This window comes from Lutra lutra, chromosome 8, assembly GCF_902655055.1.
Source record: "Lutra lutra chromosome 8, mLutLut1.2, whole genome shotgun sequence".
NCBI lineage: Eukaryota > Metazoa > Chordata > Mammalia > Carnivora > Mustelidae > Lutra > Lutra lutra.
The window spans coordinates 118,630,488-118,649,215 of record NC_062285.1 but is presented as its reverse complement, the minus strand read 5'-3'; the positions used below and the strand labels follow the sequence as shown (position 1 = coordinate 118,649,215).

At 47.0% G+C, this 18,728-nt stretch overlaps 1 protein-coding gene and 1 non-coding gene across 2 annotated transcripts in view; both read left to right on the top strand.

Annotated features, from left to right (window-relative positions):
- The window catches only part of TMCC3 (transmembrane and coiled-coil domain family 3), a 265,093-nt gene that overhangs the window by 111,614 nt on the left and 134,751 nt on the right, over positions 1-18,728 (top strand). The gene's annotated exons all lie outside the window — the stretch shown is intronic.
- On the top strand, positions 7,976-8,048 carry TRNAQ-CUG (transfer RNA glutamine (anticodon CUG)). Its single transcript has one exon. It is a non-coding gene; the product is annotated as a tRNA-Gln (tRNA).

The window sequence follows — 18,728 nt, the reverse complement described above, 5'->3', positions numbered from 1 at the left end:
CCCCTCCTTAGATCTCCATTTAGCACATATTTCATTTCTGTCAGGTAATGCAGCCGTTTATATTCCTGCCTCTCTTGTTGGGTATATATTGGGATTTTTATAGTTCCAAGTAAGAGAAACCAACTCGAGCCAACCCTAGCATGAAAGTCATTTATCAGAACACGGATGTCTTCCCAGACCAGGGTGGTTCCCTGCTCTATTCCTGCTTCTCTTCTCTCCCTGCTCCCCAGTCCATGCGGCACATGGCACTCCGAGCTCCCAGGGGTGGTGTCCGTGCTGCTCAGGGCTCTCGACCAATTAACTGCAGCTGGGGGAGTGGGATCCCATGTGCCACCTGGGCCACCACCCATGCGTGCTGGGGAAGAGGAGCCCTAGGCGCCGAGTGTGAACCGAGCTCCTGCTGACATCAGACACACCACACCCCTCAGTCTCTCCAGCTTCCTCCCTGGGCTTCCCACCCTGCCCCCCGTCCCACATCCTCTGTGGGTTTCTTCCTGCTTCTCTGGCCATTTCTTCATTTTCTTCTTAGTGGTTGCTGCTGCTTTCATTCATTTCTGTTACTGCTGGTGTTCTCTGTGATTCCATTTATGCATCTTCCCATCTTGTTCATTTTCTTTAGATGATTTCAGTAGGTCGTGTGACTTTGCTTGGGATCTGCTTGCCCTTACAGTGACCATTCACTGACGGTCAGTGCCTGACCCATAATTCTCGTGTGCAGTGGTCATCTCCATGAAACGTCCCACAGTGCACAAAAAAGCCTGTGTGTACCACCTGCCTATCACCTCTCTGTGGCAGCCCCATTCACCTGACCCTCCTACATTCTCTGTCTCTGTGCTTGGTATAACCAACCACCTCATTGTCAGATCCTGGAGTCACCTCCACGTCTTTCTGTTCTGTTTTGCATAAATCCACTCTGGCACCAGACCCTTTCCATTTTACCTCCTAAATACCTCTCCATCTGTCCATTGTCATGGTCTTAATTCAGGCCTGCATAATTTCTTATTATCTTGTAACTGGCTTCCTTATGTTACCTTGCGATTTGCTTCCCCAGAGCACAGCCTATGTAATCTTTTTTTTTAATTATTTTTCAAAGATTTTAATTATTTGAGAAAGTGAGAATGAGAGAGAGCGAACAAGCAGTTGGGGCAGGGTATGGGGAGAGGGAGAGGGAGAAGCAGACTCCTTCCTGAGCCTGGAGCATGACACAGGTCCCGATCCCAGGACCCCAAGATCATCCCCTGAGCTGAAACCAAGAGTTGGATGCTCAACTGACTATGCCATGCTGGCAACCCTATAGACTACCATTCGATTTCAAAAGGGGAACAGTATCTACCCCTGTGGTGTCTATTTAAAAAGCTGCCATTGAGTACAAGAATTAAATAATAACACTGTATCAGATATACCAGGCATCTAGAAACCTACTTCTTCCCCAAACCAAAAAAGACCCGAAGGTTCTGACAAGGTAGTTGGACAAGCCCTAAGGTAAACCATGGTAAATCTGTACTCCATATCTCAATTTCTTGCATCTAAAGATGGAAGTTGGAAGACATTTATCTGTCTGACAGTTGGCAGAGCACCAACCCTGAATGACTAACTTGCCTATATCTTGTAGGCTTTGTGTAGGTGGCTGAAGCGGAACTTGGACTGGGGCAGGGAAAGGACATGTTGGTGAGCAAGAAGATGGGGAACATATGTTGAATAAACAACCAGCAGGCTCTGCCACATTCCTCATTTGCTATCTCAGGAAGATCAGTATTTTATGCTGTTCGACACCAGACTGCTTATTTCCTACTATTCATCCTGAGATGCTAATTACAGAGAATTCTCCATCTTCATGGCCAAAGTTGCCCAAGGTTCAACCTTTCATGCACAATCTCCTGTCTCAGACTTTCCTCTTAGGAATATTTGGTTTCAGGTAACAGAAAAATTAAAGAACAGTGATTTAAGCAAATAGAAGTGTACTTTTTTTTTTTTCCATACAGTATGAAATGTAGGGGTAGACAGCTTTCATCCTCATGGTGACAACATTGTGGCTGCAGCTCTAGCCATCAGGTCTACATTCAAGGGGAGATGAAAGGTTGGAAGGAGTTTCCTCTTGCCCATTTAGTTTCCCTTTTTTAGGAATCAGAAACAGACTTTTCCTTAGGTTTTATTCCCCAGAACCACAATACATGACCATCTATGACTTCAAGAGGGGCTGGGAAAGAATATATTTAGCAGGTATGTTAAAATACTGAATAGAATTGGGTTTATGTTAACAAGGAAAAAAGGATTGAGGATTAGTGTATTCACACCTAACAGGGTCTGGGATATATGGCATCAGTTGTGTTTCTATTACCATAGTTAATAAATCATCCTTACTATTGTTGAAATGCCTTTAGCACTGTTCTTTCATCTCTTGAAGTTCAAGTGTGTTCTACTATTTTTGCGAAGTACTTTCTGCAGAATGCAATTTTACATTGGAGAACCCTGGCTTTAAATGGGCAAAAAATAGGTTAGGACCAGGGCCAAGGTTAGGTTTAAAAAAAAAATGGGCAAATGGCATTGGTTGGACTAAGTGTTTTCTGGAAACCACACTCCCAAATTCTATTAGTTTTTCTACTCTCAAGCTACTTCATCAGATTCATAATATGTATGCAAATGTTGTTAATCTTCTGTTGATAAAATAGTGAGTCTGGATGCTCTGTACTAGACCGAGGAGCAGCGGAATGATTCCGTGTGTGCATGCAGACTTCATTCATATCTTTACTGCTTATATTAGTAATTCTTCACAGTCATTTGGTTGTGATATATAAATTTGTTGGAATTAAACTCGAATAGCTCATAAATAGTATAATTAATTTTTGTTACACTTCAGTTCCAGTTGCTAAATGATTTGAACCTACTGTTGTGTATTCTCTCTTCTGCATTTATTTCCTGAGCCACACCACTTACACTGTTGTTATTTTACTTCTCACATGACTATACAACCTGGTTGGACAGTGTCGGGGAGCAAGAATTCCTGTCCTCTTTAAGGGCCTTCTAGCTGGACTGAGAATCAAGTTGATGTCAGATTAACAGGAGAAAATAGAATTTAATAGTGTACGTATGGGGAATCTATACCAACATGGGAATTCCAAAAACAGGCAAAAATGAGGTGACAACATCACGGCTGCAGCTCCAGCCATCAGGTCTACATTCAAGGGGAAATGAAAGATTGGAAGGAGTTCCCTTTCGCCCATTTGGTCTCCTTTTATAGGAGTGTATGTGTCATCTTGGACTAAGGACAGGGGGGTTAGGGGTCTGGGACTTGAGAAGGTGGGAATGTACTTCACAGAACAATATGAAGAGTAGATGTTTGCCCTGCCATCCAGATGGGTCCCTCGGATGAAATATATCTCTACTAATGACCCTTATTCTGGGAAGGACCCTAATTTAGATTCTTCTATGTAGTTAAGGGAGGGGCGAAAGGTTTCTTGAGCCCATAGGGTTTCACTTGCCTTCAGCTCAGAGTAATCTTCATGCCAAAGTGGTCCTACTTGGGGCAACCTGCCCTTGGCCCCTGCAACAGAATCCATATCTATCTTGTCTATCATCTGCTTGGCAAGGTGCTTGGCTCATCGTAGGTGCCCAGTAAACATTGGTTGAATAGTTGAATTACCAAATGACTCCTGACAATAATCAGTTGCATATTGGGAGCAGAGGCAGTCCCAGCTGGCCTGCTAGTTCCTCTGTGCCACAAAGAAACCAGTGTTTTTATTTATTTATTTTTTAAAGATTTTATTTATTTATTTGACAGAGAGATCACAAGTAGGCAGAGCAGCAGGCAGAGAGAGAGGGGGGAAAGCAGGCTTCCCACTGAGCAGAGAGCCCTATGTGGGGCTCGATCCTAGGATCCTGAGATCATGAGCCAAAGGAGGAGGCTTAACCCACTGAGCCACCCAGACACCCCCCTGCCAGTGTTTTGTTTTTGTAATTTTATTTTTTATTTTTTTGAGCGGGAGAGTGCACAGGAGTGGGGGGAGGGGCAAAGGGAGATGGAGAGAAAGGATCTTAAGCAGGCTCCACACCAAGTGCAGAGCCCAAGGTGGGGCTCTGTCTCAGGACCCTGAGATCATGACCCGAGCTGAAATCAAGATTCAAATGAATGCTTACCCGACTGAGCCACCCAAGTGCCCCCAGTGTTTTATTTTAAAAACAAAAGTAGAAGGGATCCCTGAGTGGCTCAGTTAGTTAAGCATCCAGTTGACTCTTGATTTCGGTTTGGGTTATGATCTCAGGGTTCTGGATGAGCCCTGCATCATTGAGCTCTGTGCTCAGTGGGAAGTCTGGTTAAGTTTCTCTCTCCGCCTGTCCCTTCCCACCCCCCACCCCCCCGCTCATGTGCATGTGCTCTCTCCCTCGCTCTTAAATAAATAAATCTTTAAAAAAGAAAGAGGAAACTTAGATTACACACTAGAATATGTCAGGCTGTATTTGGATATTTAGGCTACATATGGTTGTTCCCTGTTCTCCTCTAAAACGTGTTTGTTTCCTAATCCAGGGACCCAGAAAGAAAATGACCTTGTGGTTCTACTTCCCAAGTCCTAGGGAATGGTTCTGATTGCCCTAACTTGGGTCAGGACCCTACCCTGTACCAGACATCCTTGTCCAGGAGGGTGGGCTACATCCTACTGCTGTTTTTGTGAACATTTAAGTTGGGGTAGAAACAGTGCCTGGGGAGGGGGTCAAGGACAGACCCACAGGAATGGACAAGACCACTTTGGCAGTTTTGCTGTTTATATACTTCAAGCCCACCTCTCTGCGTATAACACCCTCCCTCCCATTTCCATCATTCCTTCATTTGCTCAGTGATCACTGGGCGTCAGCTGTGGCTTGTGTGTGTGGTTTTGTGGTCTGCTTACCCTGCGTGTGTTACCTATACTCTGTATGCCTTCGTTTCCTTGTCTGAAAAATGAGTAAAATGATATTAGGATTATAGGATTGTTTTGATGATTAAATAAGATTTTATATACACATCCTATGTGTATTATATATACTGTGTACGAATGTAGGACGTAGAGGGTACACGTTACATCACATATAACTGTGTATGAACTTGGAACAGTGCCTGACAAGTGAATACTAACGGAAGGTCAGCTGTCACAGTCCCTTCCCACAAGTCTGAAAATCCAAAAGCTCTTCACAACCCACATTTCTTCTTAACTTTAATCCACAGAAAATTCTGTCCTCATCAGAACTAAATGGCTTGCAGAGCCTGACCTGAAAGGATGTGAGGACATTCTGAGGGTTTTTTTAGCTCCTTGGTGTGAATATTCACACGTTTTGCTACAGAAATAGTGTGGCGGGTTACAGGGTACTACCCCAGCTCTGCTGGCAATAGTACATAATATTGCCATTTTCAAATGAAAAGTTCTGAATTCGGAACTGCATCTGGGCCCAAGGTTTTAAACGAGGGGCTGTGGCCCGGTATTAATGTTTACCAGCATCGTTCTCATCGCCCAGCCCGAGCCTGGGTGCGTGGATTACAGGCTCTGTCCCCAAGGAACTTCCAGAGCATGGAGTGGACTACCATCAGCCCCTTGTTAGGGGCTAGATCAGAGGCAGCCTGGAGTCCCAGGAGCACTCAGGATAGCCCTGAACTCTGTCGGGTGGGGGAGGGTTGTGGGGTGAAGGAAAGCATCTCAGAGGGGACCTGCTTGTGGTGAGAGTGTAAGAGCCCAGCAGCTCCTGTCGCCAGGTGCGGTGCAAGGGCCCGGGCCGAGGTCTCAGCGGCGAGCCAGCCTTGTTGCTGCCCAGAGGCCCCCTGTGTGTTGTAGAAGCAGTAGCCACCACTCAGTAAATGGATTGCTGATGTGATGTGGGGTGTTCTGGATGCTGTGGAGCCCATGAGAAGGAGCCAGCTCTGTCTCTGAGGTCAGAGGAGGCCTCCCTGCCCCCGTGACATGGAGATAGACCCAGAGAAGGAATGAGGAGGAGGAAGCCTGGTGAAGAGGCTGCGAGCACGTGGGACAGGTAGAGGAAGGTGTGTGGCCGGGGGCAGGAGGCTCAAGAAGGCCTGTCCCTTTTAGAAGCCAGAGAGAAGCCAGTGTGACTGGAGGAGAGAGCCGGGGAGCTGAGGGTGAGGGAGGCCAAGGTGGGCTGCGGGGCAAGGCCGGATTCCCCGAGGGCGGGAGGCCCCTCATCTGGTGGCTCAGTGTAAACGGTCTGGCTCGTGGTTGTTGCGCCTGTGTTCTTGTTAATAGGACTGTCTCTCGCTCTCAGAACATCCCTGTTGTGACCATTAAAGTGTATCGTCCCCCCTATCTAGAGGCCAACTTAGGAAACAGAATTTATCGTCAGGGGAGTGGGAATCCATCAAAAGGTTTTAAACAGTACGCATTTTAAGAAGTTATTCGGGGTGATTTGGGCCACTTGGCTTTGCACAATAAGATGTTTTGTTGGGGCGCCTGGCTGGCTCCGTGAGTGGAACAGGCAACTCTGAGCCTTGGGGTTGTGAGTTTGGGCCCCACGCTGGGCGTAGAGCTTACTAAATAAAAAAATGTTTTCTCTTACTCTGCTGATGATTCTGTTGATCTCAAGGGTTACTGGAATAGGTATCGGATCTGGGAAAATAAGCTAGCGTGCTGGTCAGCAGACTGATGGTGGCTGCCAGAGGACGGCAGAATTATTTGCTAGCCTTGGCAAACACCCGTGCTTAGAAGTAGCTCCAACATCAGAAGCTCCGGTGAAATGAAAGTGTTCTCTTCCCTTAGTTGAACTCTCAGGACTTTCTGTGTCGTCTGGACCACCCTCAGAAACAATTATAGGTCTATCTTTAGAAAGTTCAGGAAAGGTGCCGGCCTTTACTTCGCCTTCTCCGAGTCTGGGGCATGTGCGTGTTTGCCCTCGTGCAGGCCCGTCTGGGCGCCTGCCTCTCCCGATCTGATTTTCTCTGTTGGCCAGAGCCAGCAGCTGGCAGACAACTTATTTATCAGTCTCATGCTTTCCGCCAAGAAAAGAGGAGAATTCAGGAAAGCCCGAGATTCATGTTCTACATTTTGTGTAGGATGCTCTCAGTGCCTCAGAGAGACACAGATTCACCCCGCTGGGAATTCCTTTACTCTTAGTTCTTATTTCTGTCACATTTTGAGCTCTCCTGTCTGCTGCTGGGTAGGTGGAAAGATAAAAGCTACATGACAGCTGGTAATCCCCTTCAGGCATCACAGTGGGATGGAGTTTAAGGAGGTTTAGCCGTAAGCAGCAGATCAGTGCTCCATGATAAGGAGGTATGGGTGGTGCTCAGAGAGGCCGAAAGGTCTCCAGGTGGGCCGATGCCCTCCTCCGGGTGGGGGCGGATGATGGGGCAGGTGCAGATGGGAAGAGGTTAACAGCGCTCCCCTGGGGCGAGCTGCTGGGGGACCCACAGGGTGGCTCTTCCCCAGGTGAGGTCACCTCGGTCTGGTAAACCAAGAAATGGCACCCGGAGAGAATAAGTGATTGGTCTCCTAGGGGCAGAGGCACAGATACACGTATACACACAACACACATGTGTATTCATGTAGTAGTAGAATTCCGAAGTGTATCACTTTACCCTCAAGTCGGATACTTTCAGACTTTGCCCAAAGACAAACTAAGTTGCAATTCAAAAGCCTAGAAAAAGGCTTTTTTCATTTCATCAACCCCCCTCCCCCAGTGCATATCCCATCTCTGGCAAACTCCACAAGTAATCAGACTGCAAGAGCCCCATCATTTCCGAACTTCTCTCCTACAGTCCCTCCCTCAGGGGACGCTCACTTACCGGATAGTAAGGTCTTCACCCTGCCTTGCACCAGGAGTCCAAGAGCCCACAGATTTGGGGTGTGGATGCACATGGGTATTTCTGTGGAGAAAGGATCCGTAGCTTTCAGATCATCACACACATGTGACAGCCACCGCTGGCTCATCATTTGACACTTCTGACATGCTATTTTTTAATACTTTTGTAGCTATACTTGAAGGGATGACAATGAGGGGTGCCTGGCTGGCTCAGTCAGTAGAGCATAAGACTCTGGATCTCAGGGTTGTGAGTTCAAGCCCCACGCTAGGTGGAGAGATTACTTAAAATAAATACATAAAATATTTTAAAGGGATGATATGACAAGAGGACACTCAGTTTTTCTGCTGTTGTCCTGTGAAACTCTGATCCCGGTTTGTGTAACAAAGCCCTGCGGATATCCACACCCATCATGACCCCCACTCCGCATTTCCTTCTCTAGGATTGAAGTGGTTCTTAATTAGAGGAGAAATCACTCCTGCAAGAGAGGTATGTGTATTAATGAAGGCTGAGGTCGTGGGGAGGAGCGTGAAGGAACGGGCTTCTAGAGCTGGAGTTGCTGGCCACAGCCATGCTCTTCCGAGACATCCCCAGATGGTGTTAGTCCTAAAAGCGTCACACAAATGCTTTCAGTGCTCCCAGCCGAGGAACAGCATTGCACTTTATCAGCCAAGAGGGAGCAAACCCTGCCTCCTAGGAGAGGACTCACGCTGGTCATGAGGCGGCCCCACACCCTTCTGCTGCGGCCAGCCCAAGCCAGTTCGGCTCCCCCCACCCCTACCCCTGCCGGACTCTGTGGCCTTCTATGCCTGATCGGCCCTGGGCCTTTGAAGCCAGGTAGGCTTGAATTGGACATTTAATGCAGCGCTACTCTCGGGATCTGGCTCCATTTCCTTTTTTCTCCTTGCCTTTTACAGATGAGGTGTTGGCTCTCTCCCTACCTTTTCTCTCTGATTCTGGCCCATTCCTGTTTATACTACTGCAGTTTCAGTAATCATATATCTTAGCGGGGCCAACGTTCCTGTGAAAATAACCCAGGACCATAACAAGTAAGCTGTAGTTCTCTCTTTTGATTTAGTTTTCCTTGAAATCTTAGAGTGTCCTCATTGAGAGCTGTGCCTACGAAAAGCACTTTTCATTGTGTATGGTGATATTTAGACTTTCCATGAACATATATGGTTTTTATGTTTGGCCTGTACGAATGTAATTAAAACAGCACTCAGAACACCTGGTTCTCTACATTGGCTCCAGCGCTTGGCTCCATATGTGTGGTGGAGACAGAGGCAGGTTCCCTAGTCAGGGGATCGATGGACTGCAGTGGGCCAGGTATAAACGTGTCAGGCTTTGTGGACATGTGGTCTCTCCTCAGCTCTCCAACTCTGAGGCCATAGGTGCAGAAGTAGCCGTAGATAATATGTAAATGAAGGGAGGTGGCTGCATGCCAATAAAACTTTATTGTGGGCACCGAAAAGTGAATTCAGAAAATTTTCGCATGTCACAAAGTGTTATTTCTCTTTCAATTTTTCTTTCATCTGTTTGGAAATGTAAAAACCATTCTTAGCTCCTGAGTCATACAAAAACGCGGTGGGCTGGATATGGCTGACCCCTGATCTTCATTAACTTAGCAGAAGGCCAGGCCAGAATGACAGAAGTCCCATCATGGTTTGCGTCTGCAGGTGAGGTGGGGGTTTACTCAGAGGGGCCAGCCGGTAGTTTTCTGGGGTTAGGGCGATGTTCTGTGCCTCGTGAGGGTATGGATTACACTAGTGAACACATTTGTCAAAATTGATTCAAGGTATATTTAAGATCTAAACATTTGTGTATGAATTATACTTCAATAAAAATAAAAGGAACAGGGGCGCCTGGGTGGCTCAGTGGGTTGAAGCCTCTGCCTTCGGCTCAGGTCATGATCCCAGGGTCCTGGGATCAAGCCCCGAATCGGGCTCTCTGCTTGGCGGGGAGCCTGCTTCCTCCTCTCTCTCTCTCTCTGCCTGCCTCTCGGCCTACTTGTGATCTCTGTCTGTCAAATAAATAAATAAAATCTTAAAATAAATAAATAAATAAATAAATAAATAAATAAAAGGAACAAATGTTGCATAACAACCACGACATGTCAGGGGCACATGGTAGACAATAGGCAGTATCTCTCATTTACACGTCCACAGGTCCCCTGGGGCGGCTCTGCCCCATCCATGTCTGTGCTGGGCTCCAGGCCGGCTCGGGGAGTTCCCTGGTTGTGGCAGGAGCCCAAGACAGCAAAGTGGACAGTGCACTTGTGTGTTGGTCCTCCACTTGTCATGTTGCTTGAACACAGCCTGACTGCAAGTGTCTATAGATCCTAATTTAAGAAAGTGTGGCTGAGGGGCACCTGGGTGGCTCAGTGGGTTAAAGCCTCTGCTTTTGGTTCATGTCATGATCCCAGGGTCCTGGGATCTAGCCCCGCATCAGCTCTCTGCTCAGCGGGGTGCCTGCTCCCCTCTCTCTCTCTGCCTGCCTCTCTGCCTACTTGTGATCTCTGTCAAATAAATAAAATCTTTGAAAAAAAAAAAAAAAAGGAAATGTGGCTGAAATGCAAAAAAGTTGCATCCCTTATTTATGAAACTTGCCAATTGTCAATTTTTGAAAGGACTGCAAATGCTGCAAGACAGCAGGACATAGACATATGAAATAATGGAAGAGCAAAACAGGGCTGAAAATGAGCAAGTGCCAGAATATGTCCCCGGATAAAAATAGGTTTATGGCGGATCAGAAAGGACAAGTCCACTGTTGCCCCACAAGGGCGATGGCACCCAAGATGGTGCTTCCTCTGCCCCTCCGCCCACTGAGTGATGCTTTTACTCCACATGGGCACCTGCCTCTGCCTGAATGAGCTCCTCCTGTCTATGGCTCCAACAGCCTCTTTTGGCTGCAGCCTAACCTCTCTCTGGAACTCAAGACCCTCATTTCTGTCAGTCTGCTGTGTCTCCTAGATGCCATGAATGCCTCTGACGCTGAACTCACAGACTGATCCTTCATGTGCCTGTTTCAGTGCAACAGAACCACTGTCATGCCAGGCCCCCCAACCCAGGGTTGTGGGAGCCATCCCAAACTCTTCACTCTCTTTCATCCTCAAGTCCAAGTACTGGCTCTATCTGACTGATCCTCCCCCCTAAATATTTCATGAATTCTTCATGTCCTGCCAGGACCCACCAGAACCACAGTAGTGGCCGAATGCTGGTCTCCTGGCACTGAGCCTCGTCTGCACTGACCCTCTTTCTGCCCATCTGGCCACTGTCTCCTGCATAGATGTGTGTGTGTGTGTGTGTGTGTGCGCGCGCGCACACTTGCGAGTGCGTGTGCTGACCAGCAGGGGCTTCAGAAGAGGGCCGCTGGGGTCTCCAGTGGGAGGGAGGCTCCCTTTTTAGTATGTTCCTGTTTTTTTTCTTTTCTTTTTCTTTTTTTTTTTTTTCAAGATTTTATTTATTCATTCGACAGAGAGAGATCACAAGTAGGCAGAGGGGCAGGCAGAGAGAGAGAAGAGGAAGCAGGCTCCCCACCAAGGAGAGAGCCCGATGCGGGGCTCGATCCCAGGACCCTGGGATCATGACTTGAGCTGAAGGCAGAGGCTTTAACCCTCTGAGACACCCAGGCGCCCCTCTTTTTCTTTTTCTTTTCTATGTTCTATGTTTTTTCTTTTTCTTTTCTATGTTCCTGTTCCTTTTCCTAGTGTTAGCCTGCCTTACCATAAGTATGTGTTTTTCATTTTGGAATATAGTAATTATAAAAAGAAACATTAGAAGAATTGGTGGCTGGACTTGATGACCCACTGGAGACAGAGAATGGAGAAGGAAGAATCAAATGATTTTGAAATGTGAAGCCTGAATTATTGGGAGATGGTAGTATCTTTGGAGCTAAGCAGCACGTTGATATTCTGTAACTACAAACTGTCTTCCAGCTCATGGGTCCCAGGCTTCACCAGGCAGCACAGGGCTGCTCGGACTCTGAAATCCCACAGCTTCTCCAGAGCAGCTCTCAGCTGCATCCCTTGTAATCAGTGAAAGCTGGGCCGGTAGAGCATCAATAGGGCTGGTGCGTGAGGCTTGGGAGTCACGAATCTTGCCTCACACATACTCAGTTTGTGGATTCGAACAAGTTACCGGACTTCTTAGAAATCTACTTCTCTTACTTGTGAAATGAGAAGTCTTTTCAGTGCCCCCTCCATAACGGTATTTGGGGGTTGACAGATATTTCATGTAAAGCTCTCACTACAGGGTCTAGTTCATATTATATTCCTCATAAATGCTGCAATTTCAGTTACCACTCTGTGTCCAAGAATTGTTTTCCTCTTTTTTACTTGAAAATCTCCAGTACACAGGAGGACAGGTTTTTGGGGGGCTGTGTCAAGATGGTGCGTCCTACGGAGTTAAGAGTCAGCTGTAATGAATCCCTCTGAATCTTCCTTATGCGTTACGTTATTCCTATTTTTCTCAGCCCTACCCCTCACTCTCTCTCTGCCCTGTTCCCCTCACCCCAATATTTTGTAGCCTTTACAGTTGTTTTTATTGCATTTTATCTTGTTTAGTCTTATCCTGAGAACTGATCTAGGGTGAACATGTTGATGAGTTTAAAAAGCATTTGTATAAACCTACACGGATTATAAACCCGAATGGGTTATGAAGGCACGTTATGGGGAAACCACTACCATTTTGAAGTCATATGATTCATTCCTTCAACAAATATTAAGATGCTACACGTGCCAGTCACTGTTCTAGATGGTACAGCGAGCGAGACAGACAAGGAATCTCCTCCCAGAATTTGTTTGTTTATAAGGAGAACATAAGTCAACGAGATGATGTCGGATGACATTTGAGCTCTCAAGAATGTGGGAAGAGTGCTCCAGGCAGAGGTAAGCAGAGGGTGAAGACCTGAGGTGAGAGCAGGTGTGACATCTGAAAGGACAGTCCAGTGCCAGGGTAGAAGAATAGAAGAGAGTGGAGAGGGAGATGGGAGGCAAGAGGAGAGAGCTGGTTATGGCCAGCTCCTGTAGGGCTGAGAGGCCATGGGGAGGAGCTGTTCTTTGTATTGGTTTTGATTTTGGGGTGGGCTGAATAAAGGTGTCCTCACAATGGCCGTGTCATGTTCTTAGAACCAGTAAATATGTTACCTTCCACAGTACCTTCCACTTGGCAGATGCGAGTAAGATCTTGAGATGGGGCAGTTATCCTGGATCGCCCAGTGTCCGGTGTCATCACAAAGGTCCTTGTAAAAGGAAGGCAGGAGGCTCAGTCAGAGAAATGAGGAAAGGACCACAAGCCAAAGAATGTGGGCAGCCTTGAGAAGACAAAAAGTAAAGGAAACAAGATTCTTCGCTGAGGCCTCCAGAAGGAGCACAGCCCTACCAACACCTTAATTTTAAGACTTCTGATCTCAACGTGCCTGGGTGGCTCAGTTGGTTGGGGGTCTGCTTGCGGCTCAGGTCATGATCCCAGGGTCCTGGCATTAAACCTCGTGTTGGGATCCCTGCTCAGCACGGAGTCTGCTTCTTCTTCTGTCTCTCCCTTCCCCACCCTAGCTGTTTTTTTTTTCTCTCTCTCTCAAATAAATAAATAAAATCTTAAAAAAAAAAAAAAGCAAACAAACAAAAAAACCTTATGATCTCCAGAATTGTAAGAGATTACATGTGCATTGTTTTAACTCACTGAATGCTGGTTATTTGTCACAGCAGTGGTAGAAAACTAGTACAGGTTTCTGATTCCAAAATGCAGTGGGAAACTATTGGAGGGTTTTAAGTGGGGAAGTGATAGAATTCTATTTAGTTTTTAAAAGAATGGGTTGTTGGGAGGTAGGAGGGGCAGTATGGAGCCCAGGTAGGAGGCGGTGGCAGAAATCTCAGGAGAGGCATAACAGAGGTCTGGATTACAGCAGCAGAGTGGAGAGGAATGGGCGGATTTTGGGTACAAAGCCCATAGGAATTGCAGGTGGCATGGTTGCGGAGGTACGGGAGAAAAAAGGTAATCAAGAATGATGCTCAATTGGGGCATTTACTGAAATGGGGGAAGACATCGAGGGATAGATTTAGGGGAAGTTGTATGTTCTGTTTTGGATATGTTCAGACTTGAGATACCTCGTAGACATGCAGGTCTGTGCGGAATGAGCAGGTGACTCTATCAGTGGAGGTCTCAGAGGACCGAGCATCTGCGCACCCTGGGCAGCCCTTGCCCTCCCGGGGCTTCTCTCGCACTGCTCTCCCCCACATGCTACCTGGCTGCCTGCACTTGACCCAGCGTGGCATTGCAGCCCAGGTTTTCTATCTTTTGTTCTGGGATCATTTTTTCATTATTCATTCAGCAAACACTGAATAGGCAATTAACAGAGGCTACAGTGGGGCCCCGTATGTTTGATAACTGAAGAGTAATGAAAAGCCGTTTAGATGAATCTGTGCCCCAAATGTGTACAGTTATTTAGTGCTTTTTCAGAGAGCTAAATGGATTTTGTGAATTTTAATTGATGTTTCACTTTTAATTGTGTTCGTGTCAGGTGGCCAGTTGGAACTCTGCCTGGTAAGACTGATGGGTGTTTGCTCATTTGCATATAGCGTGCCGCGCAGGGCCAGGCATCGAGAGGAAGCGGAGAGTGGGGGAGGAAAAGTACAGCACCTGGAGAATCTTGAATAAATAACAGGCGGGACAAGAGGTCAGGCCGCCTCCAGCCACAGTATGTCCAGTTTCCACTCTGCTCTGTGGTCCTCGTGGCTGTGGCCTCCTGGTTTTGATGGCTTCATCTTCGGTCAGGAGCCAGATGGCTGCCACAGTTCACATGCAGATCTGCTCTCATCCTAAGGAAACGTGAAGGCTTTTTCTTCCTTCTGTGTCTTAAATGTGAACTAATCTTTTCCTAGAAGCCCGTCAGCCGACTTTTCTTACATCCAATGTGCCTGGACTGAGCCACAGGCCCATTTGTAAACCAGCCACCTGCTGAGGAAATGGAACTACCACAGTTGGCTTAGTAAACCAGGGCTTGGCAACTACTGCTCTGTCCCTTGTCACTGGTGTTTCAAGTCTTATTGGCACAGGCCACACCCACTCATTTACATATGGCATGGGAGGGGCACCCATCATTTACATACGGCAGGCAGCTGCGTTCCCACTCAGCATCCTGGTTGGCTAGTCCATTGCAAGGATAGTCTTGCCCGCAAAACCTTTATAGAAAAAGGGCTGATCCCTGGCTTGGACAAATCATCTGGGCAGTATGCCTGTTGGGTGAGTCAGGTACGGCAGCCACTCCAAATACAAGAGGGACAGGGTGTGATCCTTACGGGGGGAAATTTTAAAGCATTAAAATAGCTATAAATGCTGGTGATGGTTTAATACTCAAATGAAAGATGTCCCACAGATTGGAAGCTATCATTCCTTTCCCTGCAACGTTGGGTAAAATGAGAAACAGTTTCATGGCAGTTCATATGGGAAAAAAAAAATCGGATTCGAGTGATGCTGTAATTGACTAGTCCTCGACACACAGCATGTGTACTGCCGCGAGTAAACCAGGACTGACTTTGGGCAGAGTCTGTGGGAAAATGATAGACTGGATTGGAGCCAGGGACGGGAGGTCAGTGGCCAGAGGAATCTGTACCCAAGGGAGTGGCCTGTGACGGGATTTTGAGGTGTCCAAGCCATAATGGCCAGAGCTCCATCAAGGTGAAGAAAATTGGTATCAGAGACAATAAATGAGAAAGGCTGGTAGGAAGTAAATAGAGGTTCAAGATTAGATTCCAGTTCCCTGTGAGGACTGAGGGGAGCCCAGCTCTTAGGGCTCTGGGAGGAAGTGCTAAGCCCTTCAACCAGGCCAAGGAGGGGGGCTACACTGAAGGCAGTACCAGGCTTAGGGATGCTGTCTTTGGACTCTGCCAACATATTCTCTATCCACTTCTTTCTTCCTGTGTGTGCTTGGGACAGTTTACTTGACATTTCTGAGACTTGTTTTTTGGACATCTTTTCAGTGGGGATAGTAATAAAATCTGTATTCTGTGATCATTGGGAGAATTAAATGTGGTTTGTGAAATCTTATCACAGTTCCTGAGTTGTATGGTGGAAGTTCTGTCGGACGCACCTTAGGCTCTATTTCCAGATGGGAAGCAGTTAGGGATGTTGGGCAGAGACTCTGAATTCTGTCTCTACATGACGATCAATCACTTCAGGGTTTTTAAAAAGACTTTCATTGAGAGAGAGAGAGAGAAAGAGCACTCACAAGCTGGGTTGAGGGTTGGGGAGGAGGGGCAGAGGCAGAAGGAGAAGCAGGCTCCCGCTCAGCAGGGAGCCCGACATGAGGCTGGATCTGGGGACCCTGAGATCATGACTTGAGCCTAAGGCAGATGCTTCATTGACTCAACCATCCGGGTGCCCCACTTCAGGAGCTTTTTTCAAACAAACAGACTGATTTTTAAAGGGATACCCAGATCAACTGAATTAGAATCTCTGGAGTTAGAACAAGGCGTTGACAGTTCTTAAAGGCCTTTAGATGATTTGAGTATGCAGCCCTCATTGAGAGCCATTGTCTATATTACCAATCCTGGTTGTCACTGGCTCAGGACCCTCAAGAAATCTGCAGGTGGCCATCTTTCTGGAGACAGCTGGGTAGGGCTGTGCCTAGTGGAGACTGACCCTCAACTTTGAGCTTGACATGAACCAGCAGAACAGGGAAGCCCCTGAAAAACCCACAGCTGCTTGGAAAGAAGCACTGCATTGAAGAATGGGTGCCCTGAACTCTGAGCTGATCAAGGCACATCTGAAGCTGCAGTCCATGTCAGGAGATGAACAGATGAGAGCGGACACAGTCCTTTCAGGGCCTTTGGGCTGAGCTGGGAAGAGTGGCAGTGTCAGCCCGGGCATCACGGCTGGAGCAGATCACAGGCACAAGACGTTTGCCAGGAATTCGTCTGAGGAGAACACAGTGTGGAGGAAAGAAGATACTTCGGGTTCAAGAGTAGAGCAAGGGATCGAGTACAGCATGAGTACTGCCTCATGCTGCTGAGACACAAACACTGAAGGGTACTAACAGGGTTGAATGACAGATAGCAAGTGCATGTGTTGTTAGAAGGCACTTGAGAAATAAATTCCACAGACACTGAGCAATTGGTACCCATCCTGGGTCAAGGGCATATATATATATTTTTAAGATTTTTATTTATTTGACAGAAACAGACTCCCCGCTGAGCAGGGAGCCCTCTATGTGGGGCTCGATCCCAGGACCCCGGGATCATGACCTAAGCTGAAGGCAGACACTTAAAACGACTGAGCCACCCAGGTGCCCTCAAGGGCATATTCCTAAAGCCTCAACAGAGGTGCAAGGGGAGCAGGATGATAAAAGGACCAGAGATCATGACCAGTGAGCCACAGGGGAAGAACTGAGGACATTGCCCCAGAGAAGGCTGGACAGCTGAACCGGATGGGAGCTCTCCTAAGATAGATGAAATACCAGCTTGTGGAAGGGTGTTTTGGACCACTGAGTAGACCTTACAGGGGATCAGATTTTTGCTCAATAGTAGGAAATGGTTTTAGCGTCAGGAATTGAATTAGAGTGACATTGAATCTTGTGAGATGCCCCACTCCCTTGCTAGACGTAGCACAGCTGACGGGGAGGAGGGTCCATTGGTATAAAGTGGAATCCGTCTGAGATCCACACGGGGGCCTCACGCTCCATCCATTCTTACCGGAGCAGGCCCAGCCCAGCTTGTGTTTCATGTGGTGTTAGGGTGCATGGTAGGATTTTGTTTTGTAAAAGGTTATTCACCCTCTTCCCTCCCAAAGTGTGAGAGACCTGGATTGTTATGATTCTTTGACTTCTGTTCTAAGGAAAGAAACCATGACAAATATTTGAACAACGGAATGCTACTTGTTTGCATAGCCAACCAAGAAATTCAAATATTTGTGTAAATAAGGGCCATGCATTTTAACACAGGTGGAGTGACTGCGTTTGGAAGTTTACTTTTCTTGGTCTTGTACTCTGGAAAGCATCTTCGGGCATTCTGCTTTTAACCCTTTGATGCTAGTTTATATTCAACTCAACAGATGTTTTTGGTACCTACCAAATGTGAAGCATCATCTTGTGCCTTGACTATTGAAAATACCCCCTCCCCAACCTTCTGCATGCTAGAAATTAATCTCAGCATTGGCGGCATCTTCCACATTGAAAAATGGAGTCACGGAGGCACCGGGTGGCTCATTCGGTTAAGCGTCCTACTTAGGTTCAGGTCTTGGTCTCAGGGCTCTGGGATTGAGCCCCACATCAGGCTCCCGACTAAGCGGGGAGTTGGCTTGTTCCTCCCCCCACTTGTGGGCTCTCTATCGCTCTCAAATAAATAAATAAAATCTTAAAGAAAAATAAAAACAGAGTCACAGCACAACTACAAAAACAGTGATGTCTCTGGACACCTATTAGCTGTTTCCCCAACATGATTTCTCCCTTCTGTCTTCCTCACAGCCCCCATGTCCATGTAGGAATCTCCGTGTATCTAGGGAGGCTGATTATACCTTGATCATGAAGGGGAGCATGTGTGTTAGGCTAAGCTAATTTCATACATTATATCCCTCTTGACACCGTGAAGTTAAAAGCAGCCACATGACCCAACCTGCACCAATGAGAGTGTATTTCAGGATTGTCACTGAGAAGCCTGGGACAAAGACATACTCTTTCTCTTACTTGACTTGAGAAATTTGTGGTTCGGGAGCTGCAGGAAGTAGCTGTCATGCAACTATGATAAGGCTAGTTTCAGAATGAGCTGATACTAAGAAAAACAAGGTAAGAGATAGAGAAAATCCGGCTCTGGTGACATCACCTAGCTGCTGGATTACACTTTGCCTGGAGCCAAACCTACTCCTCCACTTTCCAACTATGTACGTTCCCCTTTATATTTAAGTCAGTTTGATTTAGGTCTTCTCTGATTTGGAACCAAAAGTTTCCTTACTGATCAGTATGGTGG